We start from the raw sequence: 11,241 nt of genomic DNA, 5'->3' as shown, positions 1-11,241 counted from the left end.
TTGCAAATTGGTGTCACAAATAATATTTCTGCCCTCCTAGGAGGAGGGGGGAAATCGGGCCGCATGGGTCGTTTTAGCCAAGGGGCCATTCTTCGTCTCTATTTGGGTCATTTTTCGTGCATTCGGGGACTTTGCTAGGGTCCGTGTTCCATTCCAATGCCTTGGGTGTCTCTCTCATGCTTGGAAGATGTTTGGGTGTTTTGACTGTCAAAAACATATCGGTCCCTCGATCCCAGCAAACTTTCTCCACCTTCGAAGGAAGGAGGGGAAAAGGCCCAAAAATATCAGCGTTGGCTATGCCACTGAATCAGGCTGAGGCCAGCCAACCAAATGTTCCCCAAATTATAATTTCGAACTTGGAATTTGTGACATCTGAATGTTTCAATACGCGATGTCGATGCCGATATTCCTGTAGATGTTCGATATCGATGCCGATGTCTCTGTCGATGTTCAATGGAGTGTGGGTAGTTGTTTAGGTCAATTTTCGACGCGTGAGTTTCAGTTTGAAAGACTCATCGTCTGCACATTATTCTCAATGGAACTGTACTTTTATACCAGTTGTTTAGAAGGCAATAAGACATGCGATATGTTTTCTCAAGACAAGCAAAATTACCAGCCATTCCAAAATATTTAAAGTTGTGAGCTACATAGTCACAGGGACTGCAACATTCAGTTGTTCTGACATTGAGATGATGACGTTCTGGGCACGGCCATTACGGACTGTCGTCCGCAGGGTGGAAATGCAGACAGTGCGGTCTTCCCACACAACATGCAGGCTTTTTCACGAAGCAAATAGGTAGATTTATTAGGCTGGGCTCGTGCACGCTCCTCATCTACACTTCAAACCCGAGAAAGATGTTCAAAATCCTGTTCGCGTTCACAAGCGCAGTGCTCAAATTGAGCCGGACATTGCGGTGGCGGCAACTGACACCACCAAGTGCTGAGAGTGCCAGTGATGAACCTACAGATGACAGCTGCAAGCGGCAGTGAACAGTCAGCAGTCATGACTGATGCGAGGGATGATGTTGATGCATAGCTGATCAGCTCGTCAACACACCTTGTATGCTTACCGCAACCGTGTTACATCCATGGACAGAATCTTCGTCCCAGAAAACCATGACGTAAATGTCTCAGCGGCACCGACGGTAAGCTGTTATCAGGTCGTTGGGGTAATTTGTTCATCTGTTTTTGCCTGGTAGCAGACACGGAGCCCATGTCAACAGCGCTATTGTTTGCATAGCTCGCTGCCAAATACTGTTTTAGTCAACAGCACTGATTGCTGTCGCATTACTGTTTTTCACACCAGTAAACACGATTCAGCTACACGGCGTGCACATATAACCAGCTTAATCAACAATAGCACAGCTCATACGTTGATTACCTTGGTTTTCTTTACTCTTAAAATTACCGAGTGGACCGTTTTCACCGAACCTTGTCATTCAAACTTCGCTTGGGGTAAAGTATAATTGTGCTGTTCCGAAATTGGCTACCTTTAATGAGCATCAGTAGGTTTTGAACCCAAACAACTTGGCTCAAAATGTTCTCGGGCATTGCACGAACTGACAAGTGAGTATTCAGGCACTCGAAATACAATCTCGGGTAGCCTTCCGTGAATGACGATGTGACCATTATGACTGCGGTTAAAGGAATTCGATTTATCAAGGAGTTTTTTGTTTTATTTGTCCGGAAACGAGCGCAAAACTATTACGCCAATAAGTCATTGTTTTCCTTTAAAACAAGTACGTCATCGCTATTTCAATCAGCGATCTATGTAACAACTCCCCTAAAACATTGCCACCGTTGTGGTCTCTCTTCTACGGCAAGCCCAACTTCAGCGCTGTTATGACGTAACCATCGGCACGCATTTGCCTTTCATATAGGCCTTGTTAAAGCCATCATCTCTCAGATCTATCATGGTACCAAAAATTCGTGACAAAAATGTAAAGTTGAAAGGAACTAGGATGATACACCGCAGACCTTTGCAAATTTTACATCAGTGATGGCTTTTGGCCGGCCAAACATTTAAGGGAACTTATCCGTGGCTACTCAGAAACAAACACATCCACAGTTAGGGAATTTGCAACAAGCTAGCACCTTAAAGGACCACCGCCAGGCTGGCTGACACCAGAACAACGGGCAAGGGGGAAATGCTTGCTTATGCAACTGCACCGTAAATCAAGATGGCTTGCCCGGTGACGTCGAGGTACCGTTACTCGTTAGTGTAGTGGTTAGACTGCACGTCTGGGATCTGGTCGGGGTTCGATTCCCCGCGGTATCTGTGCTTCCTGCCAGGGTGAGAGGCCGGGAAAGGCCATAAAGTCTCCGTACCAGAGTGTATCGTGAAGTCCAATGACGACAAACTGCCGTCGGCCGCAGCGGAAGTACATACAACGGCGAGAGGCACCTGGACTGCGACTCCTGCCGACGGTGAACTACCGGGAGCGGTGGGGATGACCTGGGCCGGCGAGCGACGTCCGGCTCGCTGACCGGAGCCGCCAGCCGCCCGGCGCCGCTCCGGCCGGCGCCAGGCCGACGCCGGCCGGTGACGAGTGGTGTTACACTCGGCGCCGCCAGACGAAGGAGCGCCGACCGTCGACAAATGACGGCGATGACGTCGGCCCGGTAAAAACGGAGGTCGTCGTCGCTGCGGCCCGGCCGTGCTGCCAGCGTGGGCCATGGGGCGATGTCGCCCTGGGCGCACGCACACGGGTGCGTCAGAGGACCTGCCGCATCAGGAGGGGGACCGGTGTATCGTGCATCCCTCTGAGGGCGTCCGGAGCGATGTATGACATATCCGTATACGTGTATGATATATGCCTGTGACCTCTGAGGGTGCCCGGAGCGACCAGGTGACACCGGCCCCTGCGTTGCCAGAATGGTAGCTACTAGGAAACCCTGGGCTTGAACGGGAATGACCTTCACAGCCCCTGACCGGGAATGTGCGGTTTCTCAGGTTGATTGTTTTTGAACGGATAAGCAGCTGTTTTGAACGGGTTAGCAGTTATTTTGAACGGATTAGCGGCTGTTTTAAAAACGGATTAGCAGTGTCCTTGAACATACTAGCAGTTAGTTTGAAATGGATTATCAAGTTGCTTTGACGGTTAGCAGTTGTTTTTTGATCGGCTTATCAGATGTTTTGAACGATTTGCAGTTGTTGTTGAACGGATTTAACAGTTTTGTTTGAAAGGATTAGCAGTGACCAGAAGCAACGAAACAGGAGAAATGCGCGCAATGCGTCAGGAGCTCACGATGCTGTACTTGCTAATCCGTATGGGCTTGGATATACCAGCAAGTGTTTGTCTCGGTTTTGATCCACGCTAGTGTTCAACTCATGGGACCCCCTGAATAATCTTTGGAAAACCCGGGAAAGTCCTGGCAACGCATTCTGACTGTTATCGGTTCAGGAGGGCCGAATGCACAATTGTAAAGCGAATAGCGCCCGCGTTTTATCTAAGGAAGCTATGTTAATCATTGTTAATTTATTTTATTAACGTTCACATTTATACAAAATTGCATCTTCTGGTAGCTTTCTGGCCTCGTTTTAAGTTAAAGAAGCTGAAAAACCCATAACAATTTTCCCCTCCAAATAGAATGCGCCGAATACAGCGGAAAGCTTTTTAAAACGGGGGGGGGGGGGAGGGGGTATTGGATTCGATGGTGCCTCTCCACCAGCAGGGCCCTTCGGTCCTGGCTGCTCATCCTCTTGAGAATGCTCATCTTCTTGAGAAATCCTGGAGATCGGTTCCAGGTCAGCGCAACCAATGATGAGGGGGGGCCATTGCCTTAGGCCTAAATTCACATATTACCTACATACTACCTTAGGCCCGCATTTTCCACTGTTCACCATAGATGAGTCTTGACAGAAAGTTAAAATCAACACACACCTTAGAGTGGACAATGCAGGAAGTCCACCGTCATTGAGAAGACATGTGTGTTAATCAATAATAGTAGCGAGTGAATACGTATGTTTATAATGGAACCAGCAAAGAGGAGAGGGCGGCACTGAAGTTTGGGTAGCGCGGATCGGGGGGTGGGGGGGGGGGGGGGGGAAGGGGGAACGGGACCATCCGTCCTTCCCCTTTAGGCCACCCTGCTCCGAAAAGTTTCATAACTGGCTAAAAGAATGCAGCTTTTCAACACAAAATAACCCAAATTGGGCGTCCAGACGATCAACAGGCTCAAGCGAATGTGGAACGCGCATGGGCAGACAAAAATAATAGTTCGCTGATGGAGAGGGTAGAGAGAGGGTAGCGATCGAGGATATTTTAAGGCTCATTACGCTGTCCATAGGCCCCGCTGTTGCCGGTGCCCTATATGTCCACTTGTCAGGTCATTCTGATCGCTAGGGAGCTTTCCATGTTGCCTTTGCTCTCTTTGCATTTGTTTGGAGGGGCTTACGCTGTTGTTGGGCTCCTTTTTGCTAACATTCCGGGCACTCTTAATCGATCATGGGCCCTGCGCAATTTTTTCCCACTCGCCGGAAAGATGATGTGGCCAAAACTTTCGAGGCAAGTATAGATTGTTTTAATGCAAATTCGGCCTCATCCAAAAGTTCCTGAATTCTGAATAGAAAAGAGGAAAGGGCTGAGAGGGTCATAAGTCATGGATGTTAGAGAAAAGGTACATGAGTTGACCCTGAGCAGACGACATGGAAACTCAACGTGTATCTCTAACTCGAGCCTCACCAGCGACACGGTGGTCCCCCGAAGAAATGCTTATTTAAGCCGTTAGAATGGCCTCAGGCACAACTCTCTTTGTGAACCCCTTGCCCTCAGTGATTGGGCTGATGTTTTAAAACATGGTGGCATGATCCTGCTCTCACTTTTTAAAAATATTTTACATCTCATGTTTGATTTGCATGCCTCTAGGCGTCTTACACTTATCTTAAGGTTTTCGTGTATCCCGTTTGACCTTACTTCATTTCGGGTCAAATAAGGTCAAACTCGAGATCAGTGTCTCAAATCTCCCTAAGCTTCCTCAAGCAGCCAGCTTTAACCTATACATTTTACAGCAAAATGTTACTCAGGTTTCTTCCAGGTTAGCAGCCCTAGGTGTCAATTGACAAAGCAAAGTCTGAGATCATTTTTAAGATCTATAGTCAAAATCAGCGTCGAAAAGTGCCCTAGACGACGAGTTCTCCGAATCAAAAGAGCGCTCAAGATCTTTTTAGGTCAGAGAATTCCCTTGGCATTTTATCAAGCCAACAAACTACATATATTAGCATCTGTGCGGTCATGGAATAAAAAAAGCGTCCAACACAACCACCATGTCCTTTTCCAATAAAAACTATGTGGTTTTGACCTTGCTTTGACATTAATGCCTGATCCAACGTTCATGTAATGAGCTGTAATACTAATCAATTGTATAACTGTCTAATAATTTATCTAAAAGTAGTATGTCTTCGTCTATAGCTCTGTCGCTTCTTCAGCTGCAAACAAATTAAAAGTTGCCCTCGCTGATAGCCCACTAGCCGGACTTTGACTCACTACAGGTCGGTGACCTTGAAAGGTGCGTCTTATTCGTGTACCGAAAGATCGGCTCTTCAGTTGTCTTCATAGGAACCCATACAGCCCCAAAGGCTCAGGGCTGTTACGCCGCGCCGTTCGAAGCTTGTTCTGGAATTTTTACCGAGTGTGAAACTGGCCCCCCATTCGAGCGCGTGATATCATCAATGGGCGGAGTCTTTTCAGAGGACGGCCTTCAAAGGAACAAAGAGACCAGGGGTACATTTTGCTATTAAGTTGAGAGGGACGAATCCAGCCCCTTCCCCCCCCCCCCCGCTCCCATCTCGGAGTCTAGCCATATAACTTTGCTGAATCCGCACGGAAACCTTTTTGCGTGTTTGGAGATTAGGTTTCATAATTCTTTACTGCCCAGCCTCCCACCACCCACTAGCCCCTCACCCCATCAACTCAATTTGTGAAACTACACCTCTGAAAGAGACCCATGTTGGCAGGTCCTTGACCCTTTTTAATATTATGGCTGATCTCCACCCGCCAAAGTCTGCAAATATCCTCTCTTAGATAACTCTCTTTTATCGTGAACTGTTCATGATAGATCGCTTGGTCTCATTGATTTCCCATAGCCTAAGACGGAAATAGTCCCTCGGTTCCAATGCAAATGATAACAAATGGCCTGGCTGTAAAATATGTAGTCTGTCCTGGACACTGGCCGTCGAGGAGGCTGGGCCCGCCATGATTTTCTGGAGAGCAGGGGAAGAGTTCACTGAGAATATTTCGCGCTGATTTTATTGACTCGAGCCGTCTGTCTTGAATAACGGAAATGTGAGCCTGAGGGGCAGGCGGGTTCCAGGAATCATGGCGGGTCAGGCGGGTCAATGCACCTCTAAATGCATCTGTAAGGCTCTCTTTTTAGAACGTATCAAGAATAAACTTGGGGAAGAATTTAAATAATTTTCCAATCAAAAGAATCACGCACGTTCCCGATTTCAATGGATCACTTCGTAACTACTCCACTACAAAATGGCAATGTGACGACGCGAATAACTAACCGCCCATGTTGGGTCAGAGTTCAGACCTGCGCGGGATGGCTACGCCACGAGAAGAACGGAGGCGGGCGATGGAGCCGCGGCCCTGGGCAACACGTGAAGACTGTGCGGCAGTGCCAGCCAGGACAGCCCCGCTCTGTCGGTGGCGGAGTACCGACTGACGCCAGTCACCGGCCGGCCCCGGCCCTTCCCCCGCTCCGCACGCCAGGCCGGCTCCGGCCTTTCTGCCGCTCCGCACGCCCGGCCGGCTCCGGCCCTTCCGCCGCTCCGCACGCCGGGCCCACCGAACGGCGGCGGGCCGGGCGCGGTGGCCGTGAGCGGCCCGTGACCAGCACATACATGTAATGGCGTCGCCGTGGCCACTGCACTGTCCCCAGCCGGATACTTCAATGTACAATCACTTCTGCCATGTGCTCGGCGCGGACTACCTGGGTTCGATGGCCCAGGACAGTTACAGGCAGTGTTTGCGGGCGGCGATACGCACCATCCGGGGGCGGCCCTATCGTGATCTTTCTTTTACTCGCCGCCAACCTTTCATGGCCCATCACGGTGACGCCGGACCGTGAGTAAGGAGAGGCGCTGAAGCGCAGGATGTTCCTGGTTTGACGAGTTAAAGTACGACGTTGCCTCCCCTCTTTCTCTTCCTTTCCTCATCTTCTCCTACCGTGACGAGTTAGAGGACTTGGGGCACAGCGATACCCTCTTCTGTCTTGCGGGATAACACGCGCTTGGGTAGCTAAGTGAAGAAGGGTTCAATGCCCCCCCCCCCCAATCTTTTTTTTCTAGAATAACTTCCGAACAGTGCAGCGTACCAGTACCAAATCCTGTTTAGCTGTAGGCGATTGTACAGCTTTTGGTAGAAAAAAGATACACCTTGTAACGTTGCTGGCAAAACAGATCAAGGGCAGACCATTGCTGCCAGCGAGAGCGATTCTCGGGGACTTGTTCTGTCTGGCACGGCAGCAGAGTGATGGGCGAAGTCATGCAACTTTGGGAAGCCTAGACGATTGAGATCTGGTTTAGGAATGCCTCCAATGACTAAGGTCAGGTAAGAACGCCGGATCAACGTCAAAATCAAACCGCTTTGTTACTGGAAATCTTACTTCATGAGGTAGTTTTTGGCGCTCCTTTCGAATTCTTGGATCACAGGAACCCTTAAAAGTTTCTCTTTCTTACTTCACAAAGGTCAGGGGGGGTCTATCTATGGTCTAAAATTTCCTAGACCAGCCTTCTGCCTTAATTTGCACGTCACTCTAAGTAGCGATAGTCTTGCCCGTCGCATGTTTGTTGAGCATGTCACGTGAGTCCCGACTGTAAATTCAAATAACAAAAGCATTTTGCTAGGCGTTTGCACTCGTTTACCCTCGAATCGTCAAATGAGATCACTATGGCATTGATTTGATGGGAACACCAGATACCGTTTGCTTATAAGAGGCATCTTTGCTAAAGCTGGTTGCGTGAAGAAATCTGAGGGCGCTTCACTGCCCAATTTCATAACACGAAAATGCGAACCTACGCACTCTGATCTGAGCCGCATAAGCCTATAGGCCAAAAATAACCTAGTGCAACTAGCATGCACTTGTTATCAGCGCACTAAGAACCGCAATATCAAGCAAAGTCGAGACTGTTCTGGTTCGTATTTCGTTCTGGCTGGTTTAGACAACACGCAATTTAGAAGTGCTTAGATTCGTATTCTTATTTATAAGAACAAACTCCAGCTTGACAAGTTAGAAAGAAGCTGCCGCGTAGACGCTCTTTCTTAACTTGAAGAGTTCAAGAGGTGACGAGAACGAAGGTTCCTTCTTCTGACTGGACGACTTAGGAGTTACAGCACGATGGTGCCTTCTACTGGCTTGAACTAGGAATTGAATCACGACGTTGCTCTCTCCTGGCTTGACGAGCCAGACCGGATTTGAAGCACAGCAGTGTCCTCTCTTGGCTTTCTGAGTTGAAATGGAGCTAGAACGAGGCGATGCGCTCCCCTGGCTGGGCTAATCAGTGCTGTGTGCGCTGTCGCATACGATTCGAGCTCGTTGCGAGGAGCGGCAGCGATACAGTGCCGGTGCCGCTCGTTTGACGATCCGGGCAGCCGCCGGCCGGACCCCGCGCAGACGGACAGCGTGCCGGGTTCCCATGGCTCATGGGAGCCCGGTACACCTCCCATGGCTCCGGCACCGAGCCATGGGAGGCGAGCCATCTGGCTCGCCGGGGCCGGGCGCCACAACTTGGTGGCGCGAGTTCAGCTCCGTCCCGGCGGCCCCGCGGTGCGGGCCCGGCTCCGTCCCAGCGGCTGCACGGCATGAGCCCGACTCGAGCAGAGCGACAATGGCGGCGGTCCGCGGCTGTGCCCGGCTCTGAGCCAACCTGCCCCTGCTGTGAGCCAAAGGAGCGCTCGGCCGCCGCCCGAGCTGGTGTCGGCCATCACCGGGGCAGGGGCCGGACCCTGATGGCCGGACGCCTCCGACCATCGGGGTGCGGGACAGCGTCACCTTACTGCCGGTGGGGCTGCCAGCAGGGGGCATCGATCACCCACCGCCACTGTCTGCCCGGCGCCGGAGATTGGTGGGCCGTCTCATCGCACCATTTACCGGCAATGGCGGCCGTTTCAGGCTGATAGCAGGGGACTTGATTACGGCCGCCATCGGCGCTAATGCAGCTTCACGTTGTCGCGAACACAATTCTTTCCGCGCATGACCTTTCTTTCCGTCTTCCTTTCCTTCATTTGTCATAACCTCCGTCCATCTCTACATTCGCTGGAACTGAGATCATGTGGTCGATGCAGTCCAAGTTGTTATCCGGCTCGTAAGCGTAGTGAGCGCGACGGGCGATCCGCAGCGATACGCGAGGCACCACGCCATAGAGGCGAGAACAAGGGGGGGGGGGGGCGGAGAGGCACTTGTCTCACCCCCGCCTACCTCACCTTACTCTTACCGAGCGTGATACCGGATGGCTATACGCGGCCAGTAGGTACACTTACAGCAACAATTAAGTCCCATCACGGTTCCGTGTGACTCATTTCTCGGAGGTAAATTTTGGAACCTTAGACTGTACTGCAGCACCTAGCTGTTGCGCCGAACAGTCCTGATCCCGGCGCATGCCCTCGGCAGCAGACAGGTCAGAGGGGTGGAGTGATTGATGGTCGGTGCATTCTTTCGACAGTGTGTATGCGGCCGGCTCTATTTGCATATCAGGCGCGTATGCGGTAGGCATACATCGCCATTTAACGTTGATTCGGCAAGATATACCAAACACAGCGAAGGAATCGATTGCGGCGTCTCAATAAAAATTAGTCCTTACCTTATGATTGAATACATTTTTCGGGTCAGCGTCCAGGCTAAGTGCCGTTTGTCACGTGAACCCTGACAAGCCAATCCGACCGTGAAACTCCGGGCGAACGGAAGAATTATATGGCGGAAGCTTTACGTACCACGACGCTTGGAGCTGCACGAGAGCGAATGGGACATGTCCACAATATTCTCCGGCTTAAATCCACAATGAGTACGTACAGATCAACGAAGTGAGCATTCTCGCACCCGCAAGCCCCTCCGAAGTATGACGCGACCAATTTGATGACGTATATGTGTTATTGAGAGTGGCTACATGCGCGATACTTGGTTTGCGTAGTCACGCACCACAGCACAAGGTTGCAGAACATTTGACTCTGGCTTGGCCCATGCCAGCCAGAGCTAAATACGGGAGCATAACGCGAGTCGAATTCTCCCCGCCACAAGTAGCTAAATCGGAAAGCGGCGATTTAGCCAACTCAGCTATTGGGATTGACTACGGATGGGAAAGAAAATTGATCTGTAATTTGTGCGGACGAGCTTCAGTATTTGAGGAAAAACATCGCCGTCGCTGGAGTAACAAAACGTCATAGCTAAGCTGAACGAGAAAAAGGAAACAACATATTACGCTTTTGATATTGATAATTATGTCCGACTTCTTTATAGGAAGGGTGATTAGATCGCCAGACGAAGCTTTTGGCCTATATTGGGCCAACTTTGGTGAGTAGCGTTGCTTCAGACAGAACCATTTGGCCTAAATTGTCAGAGAAAAACATTGCTGACATACTCAGCAGTCTACGACGTGAGATGCATTTATATATTTAGTTTCAGCCAACTAGTGCATGGCCGTGCCGGTGTAAGATTCAATGCTACAGATCTGTTCATGAAAACGATGCTTTCAAAGATCTCATTTTTATGGCCTTGTCACCATTCCCACATATGGGCCCTGCTCACGCCATTATTAACAGCCTTGGCAGGGTCGACAAAGTTGGGCGTGAGCGGCTTCTTGGCAGCACTAGAGCAAGAACGTAAAAATGTCGGTCTGGGTTCCACTCGTTATAACATGCTCAAGCGACTTGCTTAACAATAGATAAATGCTTAATAGCAAACAACACGGTTTGGAACGCTCCAGACACTTCAGGGACGTACTGACTAGACAACTCTTGATACTCCGAAGAGGGAATGTGGTTGCGAATATTGCCGTTGCTACACCGCGCCGTTCGAAAATAATTTTGTAAATACCCTCGGGGCTCAAACTGACCTCCATGGGAGCGCGTGTTAAATACAGGGGAAACGTCGAAGTCGGTTCTTGTCAATATATATGTACAATATATATATATATATATATATATATATATATATATATATATCTCTCTCTCTCTCTCTCTCTCTCTCCTCTCTCTCTCCTCCTCTCCTCATCTCCTCTTCTCCTCTCCCTCTCTCTCTCTC

At 49.9% G+C, this 11,241-nt stretch overlaps 1 pseudogene; it reads right to left on the bottom strand.

Annotated features, from left to right (window-relative positions):
- Positions 1-961: 961 nt before the first annotated feature.
- LOC119098219 (bifunctional coenzyme A synthase-like) overlaps positions 962-11,241 on the bottom strand; it is a 14,640-nt pseudogene continuing 4,360 nt past the window's right edge.

Source organism: Pollicipes pollicipes, unplaced genomic scaffold (genome assembly GCF_011947565.3).
Source record: "Pollicipes pollicipes isolate AB1234 unplaced genomic scaffold, Ppol_2.1 Scaffold_4740;HRSCAF=5597_pilon_pilon_pilon, whole genome shotgun sequence".
In the NCBI taxonomy this organism is placed as follows: Eukaryota; Metazoa; Arthropoda; class Thecostraca; order Pollicipedomorpha; family Pollicipedidae; genus Pollicipes; species Pollicipes pollicipes.
The sequence above is the reverse complement of the archived record's forward strand: the minus strand, read 5'-3'. Positions and strand labels throughout refer to the sequence as shown.